Source organism: Carcharhinus amblyrhynchos, chromosome 32, assembly GCF_965287045.1.
Source record: "Carcharhinus amblyrhynchos chromosome 32, sCarAmb.v2.hapA, whole genome shotgun sequence".
Classification (NCBI taxonomy): Eukaryota; Metazoa; Chordata; class Chondrichthyes; order Carcharhiniformes; family Carcharhinidae; genus Carcharhinus; species Carcharhinus amblyrhynchos.
Genome location: NC_137355.1, coordinates 19,830,318 through 19,837,810, shown reverse-complemented (window position 1 = coordinate 19,837,810; position 7,493 = coordinate 19,830,318).

Genomic DNA, 7,493 nt, shown 5'->3' with positions numbered 1-7,493 from the left:
TTCAGGCTCCTACAGGGTACAGCCCTGCTGTGACAATAGCTGGAGACTGCGGCTATAGATTGATGTTACAATCTCCACATGTGAACCTTTGTGAATAACAATCAGATGGAAGCAGATAGATTGAGTTGGAGTTTATTTATTTGTCAGAAGTAGGTTTACATTAACATTGCAATGAAGTTACTGTGAAAATCCCCTAGTTGCCACACTCCGGCACCTGTTCGGGTACACTGAGGGAGAATTTAGCATGGCCAATGCACCCTAACCAGCACGACTTTCTGACTGTGGGAGGAAACCAGAGCACCCGGAGGAAACCCACGCAGACATGGGGAGAACGTGCAGACTCCACACAGACAGTGACCCAAGCCGGGAATTGAACCCGGGTCCCTGGTGCTATGAGGCAGCCGTGCTAACCACTGGGCCACCCCTTTGACCTGGGGTTCCAGTGCCTGATTCTATTCATGAAACGTGGTGGTGCATGTATGCATGGATGTGGGGTGATTTGTCGATTTGTCTATGAGTTTCCATCCCCACATCCTGATCTGGTCACGTTACGTCTCAATGCCGAGGCTCACATATACGAACAGCAACACGGGACAGAGAAAGGGAATGGAGAAGGTGTCAGGGGAAAGAGGGAGGGATGGAAAGATACGAAGTAAAGCAAGAGGAGTGAGGGATGGAGGGATGATAGGGGAAGTGAGAGAGATGAATGAAGAGGGAAACGGTAAGGGAGAAGCGAGAATGTGAGCAAATGAGAGGCAGGAATGAAATGACAGTATTATCTAATTGTCTGACTGAGTCCATAGGGTGGCATGGTGGCACAGTGGTTACCACTGATGCCTCACAGCGCCAGGGACCTGGGTTCAATTCCTGACTCGGGTCAATGGCTGTATGGAGTTTGCGTGTTCTCCCCATGTCTGCGTGGGTTTCCTCTGGATGCTCTGGTTTCCTCCCACAGTCCAAAGATGTGTGGGTTAGGTGGATTGGCCATGCTAAATTGCCCCTTAGTGTCAGGGGGACTAGCTTGAATAACTGCATGGGGATAGGGCCTGGGTGGGATTGTGGTTGGTGCAGACTCAATGGGCTGAATGGCCTCCCTCTGCACTGGAGGATTCTATGATGCTATGTTATTCCACTCCCGTCTCCAAACCACAGAAACATTTTAAACTTTCTTCTTCAGCAGCCCCTGAGGATGGAGGTTAAATTGCTTCTATTCCCGTTCTGTGACGTCCAATGAAAGATCGGCTGACTCTGCCACCTGCTGGACAGATGGTGATGGAAGGGTTTATGTTGTTGGGTAGTTTAGCCATTTTCCCTCTGGTGCCTCAACTTCCACGCATTCCCCTCTCGCTGTCTTCCCAGAAGAGTCTTCTCCGGTTTGCTCCGTCTTAAGCCAGGGTTTGCCCTGAGCTACAAAGAACAAAGAACAAAGAACAACCCAGCACGGGAAACAGGCCCTTCGGCCCAACGAGCCCGCGCCGCCGCATCGCCCTACACCTATTCTACCCTGCATGTCTACGAATGGGACCCTACTCAGTCAGATTCAGGGAAGAAATAGTGTCAATTTGGTGGAAACCAATTAGCCTAAGAGTACTCTAAGCTGGCTGAGATGTTTGAATTCTTCAATGATGCTTCAAGAAATGCCTAAATCCCTAAAAGGCTTCTGCAGGCCTCCGGGGAATCTCCTACAGTGACCTCATTCAGAGAGGAGCAGTGGTTTGGGAGTGCGGCGTCGAATGTACAATGAGATGACCCAGGCAGTGGGAATGAGTGATTAACGACTCGATACTGGTCTTGTTGCTTAAGGAGAGGATGTTGCTGTTGGATTATCTTTCTTACCACCAGATTGGGAGGAGATTGAGAAGGCACTGCCCGTGGCACTTCCCCAGTGCTTTGAGACACTTGCAGTAGGTTGTCCAAGACTCCAAGCACTTAGTAACACAGGGATCTCTCCTGCACAGTGAACCATGACCTTAGTCTTGGGTTTGAGATGCTGCTCCTCACATAATCTGAAATACCATGGAATCATAGAATCCCTATAGTGCAGAAGGAGGCCACTCGGCCCATTGAATCTGCACTGGCCACAATTCCACCCTGCCCCTATACACATCTTGTCAGCTGTTAACTTGTTGATATCATACACAGTCATATGTACAGCAGCTGACAGTACAAAAAGCACTAAAAGATATCTCTATTGTTGTCTAAGAATAACGCACAAACATTGTCATCCTTAAGTCATAGAATCCCCACAGTAGAGAAGGAAACCATTTAGCCCATCGAGTCTATACTGACCACAATCCCATCCAGGCCCCATTCCTGTAAGCCCACACATTTACCCTGTAGTTCCCCTGACAAAGGGGCAATTTAGCACGGCCAATCAACCTAATCTGCACATCTTTGGAGTGTAGAAGGAAACTGGAGCAGCTGGAGGAAACCCACGCAGACACGGGGAGAACATGCAAACTCCACACAGACAGTGACCCAAGGCCGGGAATTGAACCCAGGTCCCTGGCGCTGTTAGGTAGCAGTGCTGACCACTGTACCACCATGCAGGAGTCTTGAGGAGGCTAACAGTTGCAAACAAGCATTATTTGATTTTTTTGACAGATAACGTTAAGTTCTCCTATCTGGAGGAAGCACCTTAGGAAGTTGGCAACAAATAAAGTTACGTTAATATTGTGCAAAAAGGACACTTCAAAGCAGGTTGAGATAATCCATGTGGGAAACTCTGCCTTGCTTAAAACAAGCTTAACCCCAGCAGAGACAACACAATTCCTTATTGGCCAGTGCTGGGCTGGCACATGGGATTAATATAACCTTCTGACCAGCTAAAAGAGCAATGCACATAAAGCTGGCACAACAATTCAGGGTATCTTACCCAGGAGTGACGCCTGATGTGAGTATGGATGGTCAGCTCCGTAAATTCACTGGTCCAAAGCTGATGCAGCTCCTTCACTCCCATGAACTGTGAGGGATGGTCTCGGTAAATGGACAAAATGAATGCAAAATCATCGCTGAATGGATTAGAAGTTTCCTTATGTCTTTGGACAAGGAGACAAATCAGAATCTGTGGCAGGTTTTAAAAAAGAAATGGATAAACGTAGAAGAAAGTGAAAGGAATGAGAAGGGAATGGGACTTTTGGGCAGACTGTTTACAGAGCTGGCATAGGTGCTGTGGGCCGAATGGCCTTGTTCTCTGCTATAAAATGTTTTGGTCCTGAACTTGTTTTCCCCGGTGCTTTGGTACAGCACAAAACTCAACAATATATCCCTCCACCGTCTTGCCGTCTTGCAGAATCACCTTAATACCTTTTTAACGACTGCTACATAACTATTTGCAATCAGCCGGGCTGTAGCATACTGACAGATAAATCATTGTGTTGTATGATAATCCTACCTGCTAGACAGAGCACCCTCTATTTGCCAAACTAATACGTATAATTAACATCTACTGTCTGGACCAAACTCGTTTCCATGGCGACCACAAGTTTCCCAATCATTTTGAGAAGCTTTGGTGGATAAATTTAATTAAGTGCTTCTGAAAGGTTAAATCAACTGAGGTGACAATGCACTCTGAGCGAGGAGGGAGTGCGTTGGCCGAGCTTAGACAAGTTGGCAGTTTGGCCACTACAGTACGTTTGGAATTGAGAATGATAAAATCCAGCTGAAGTTATTGCGCTGATTTCTGTTAAGAGGGCTTGGTTGGAAACACTATCTTCACTGATTAAGATTCCTTCAGATGGAGCCTCGGTTAATGAGTTGACCCATGACTTGGCCACTTAGTTGTGGGTGAGCTTCCTTGCCCAGCTGTTGCATGGCAATGTTGGTCCATAAGGTGAAATTGTCTGATATACAATACCAGATGTTTGAGAGGTTTACCTGTGCAAACTACATGTTGACGATACATTCCTTCGTAAATGGCTTCAAGGGGGTGTCGGGGGAAAGAGAGCCTGGATAAGATACCCTGTCAAAATGTTGATGCAGACTTGATGGGCAGAATGGTCTCTTCTGCACTGTTGGGATTCTGTTTCCATGAAATGGTGAAGCAGGCTTCAGGGGCTGAATAGTCTACTCTTGCTCATTGTTCTTATGTCTCAGTAATGCTCTGTAATAAATGAAGCATAACCTCTCTACTTTTGTATCAATTCCCCTCATGATAACTGATAACATTCCAGTAGCTTCCTTAATTACTTACATTAATTACTAACCTTTTGCATTCATGCACTTGGACACTCAGATCCCTCTGCATCTTAGAAATCTGCAATCTCTTATCATTTAGATAATATGCTTTTTTATTTCTCTTGTTCAAAAAAATCATATGTTCCCACATTCTCAGAGTGTGCCGGGCCTTTGCCCACCCACACGACCTTTCTAAATCCCTTTGTAGCCTCCTCAAAAAACTCAGTTTAATTAGTGAGACATGACCTCCCTTGTACTAAACCACCCCGTCTGTCACTAATAATACCATTCAGTCCCAAATGTGTATAGATCCTATCTATAAGAATCTTTTCCAACAATTTCACTGTCACTGTCGTCAAGCTCACTGGCCTATAATTACCCGGGTTATCCTTGCTACCCTTCTTAAATAATTCCAATCCTCTGGGACCTCACCCGTAGCCAATGAGGAAACAAAGATGTCTGTTAGAGACCCAGCAATTTCCTCTCTCGTCTCCTTCAGTAATCTGGGGTAGATGCCACCTGGCCCTGGAGAGTTTTTAATTAACCTAACACTTCCTCCCTTGTAATGATAACTTGTTCTAAAGAGTTTATACACCCCTCCGTGACACCATCAATCAACATGTCCCTCTCCTTTGTGAATACCGATGCAAAGTACTCATTAAGGATCTCACCCACTCCCTTGGGTTCTACACATAATTTCCCTTCTTTGTCCTTAATTGGACCAATGTTGAGAGGAATAGATAGGGTGGATTCTCAGAGGCTATTTCCCCGGGTTGAAATGGTTGCTACGAGAGGACACAGATTTAAGGTGCGGGGAGGCAAGTACAGAAGTGATGTTAGGGGTAAGTTTTTCACTCAGAGGGTGGTGAGTGAATGGAATCGGCTGCCGTCAGTGGTGGTGGAGGCGAACTCGCTGAGGTCTTTTAAAAGACTTCTGGATGAGTATATGGGGTTTAATGGGATTGGGGGTTATAGATAGGTCTATGGATTGGTAGGTGTTGATGTGATTGGCGCAACTTGTGGGCCGAAGGGCCTGTTTGTGCTGTAGTGTTCTATGTTCTAACTCTTTCTCTAGCTATCCTCTTGTTCCTAATATATGTATAAATTGCCTTGGGATTCTCCTTAATCCTGTCTGCCAAGGACATTTTGTGACCTTTTTGTCCTCCTAACTCCCTGTTTGAGCTCTTTTCTACTTTCCCTGTATTCTTCAAATGCTTCATCTGTTTTTAGTACCCAGACCTTATGTATTTTCTTTCTGATTAGATTCACAATTTCCCTGGTCATCCAAGGTTCCTGAATCCTGCCTTTCCTGTCCTTCCCTTTCACAGGCACTTGCCTGTCCTGCACTCTGCTCAACTTTCCCATCACGTCTCGGGAGTGGGAGTTGAGTCCAGACCTTGTGGTCAGAAGGTGGGGCGATTCCCGAACCATGACAAGAACTCCTCGCTCATTTATACAGGCCTCGTTAGTACATTGCATTCCCAGCATCAGGAAATATTGCTGTCAGGTCACTCGTATTCATTGACATATTTTGGGGCCTTTTGAGAGGGTCATGCACAGTGTGTGTGAGACTCTGCTGGACAGAAATTCCTGCCTGCAGAAGACTGTGTGCACTCGGCATGGAAGGGGGCTTAATGTTACCAATCCACACCCGTTCCAGTAAGATAATGGTTTGGAAAATCCACACAATTCTTCAATGTTAAATTGAATTGCCACAGCTCCTCCATTGCTAAAGCTGCTTTGTACCGTTCAATTTTGTACTTTTCGCCAACTTAAAACAACGGACTCGTAGTTAGTAGGTTCAAGCCTCATTTCAGAATTGAGCATGTCATCTAGGCCAGTGCAGTACCGAGGGAATGTTGCATTGTCTGAGGCATCACCTCTTATATGAAATGTTCACAGAGTCAAAGGGTAGCACAGCGGTTAGCGCTGCTGCTTCACAGCGCCAGGGATCTGGGTTCAATTCCCGGCTTGGGTCACTGTCTGTGTGGAGTTTGCACCTTCTCCCCTGTGTCTGCATGGGTTTCCTCCGGGTGCTCCGGTTTCCTCCCACAGTCTGAAGATGTGTGGGTTAGATTGATTGGCTATGCTCAATTGGCCCTAGTGTCACAGGATTAGCGGGGTATATGCATGGGGTTATTGGGAATAGGGCTGGGGGGGCGGTGGTGGGATTGTGGTCGGTACAGACTCAATGGCCGAATGGCCTCCTTCTGTATAATCATTGTGCAGCATGGCAACACAGTTGTCAGCACGGCTGCCTCACAGCGCCAGGGACCCAGGCTCAATTCTGGCCATGCGTGACTGTCTTTGTGGAGTTGGCATGTTCTTCCTGTGTCTGCATGGGTTTCCTCTGGTGCTCCCGTTTCCTCCCACACTCCAAAGATGTATGGGTTAGGTGGATTGGCCATGATAAATTGCCCTTAGTTTCAGGAGGACTAGAGGGTAAACATGTGGGGTTACGGGATTGTGGGTGGAATTGTAGTTGCTGCAGGCTCAATGGGCCAAATGGCCTCCTTCTGCATGTAGGGTTCATACGTTTTATGTTAAATTGAGGTTTTTTTCTGCTCTTGTTCATGCAGATGTTAATAATCTTATGGGAAATTGGACAAGGTTCAAGGAGTTTGACATTCCTCCCTCTCTCAACACCACCAAAGCTAGATGGTCTCATTTGTGGTTTTTGGAATCTTGCTGTACATACATTGACTGCCCTGTTTACCTCGAAAACAACACTCACTACATTTGAAAAGTAGTTCATTGGCTATGAATAGTGGTGCTAACTCCAGTTGGATGTATTCCTGGAGATTTATTCACCCAATCCATCCACACCTTGCCATGCCCAATGCCACTACCGGTTGTCCACCACATTCATCCTCGAAGCACGCTGCCTTACGTAGGCCAGCGGTCAAATTATTTCATTACCCAGTTGGATGAGTCTTGGTCCATTGTCAAATAGGCCAAATTCCAATGCAATAAAAGTGTTTAAAGAGAATGAAAGAGGTAGTCTTTTTTATTTTTAATGCCACGGGGAGTTTTCTTTTGAGCAGTATCCCTTCAATGTAAAGTTTGATTAAAAGTACTCCTGAAAGTTTCAGCACATGACTTGTCCTCATGCTTAAGCCATTAGTTGGCCAACACGTCCATCCCGGTGACGCAGTGCTTGCTAATGCCAGTTGGAAAGCAACAGCATACAGTTGGCTGTCACCCAAGCATCCTTTATTTGTCCAATTCCAATATTTTTATATCTGGTAAAGAGAAACGGCCCAAGAAAATGACACAAATAACATTTTTTTTTCATATATTGGCTTTTCTCCAAGGTT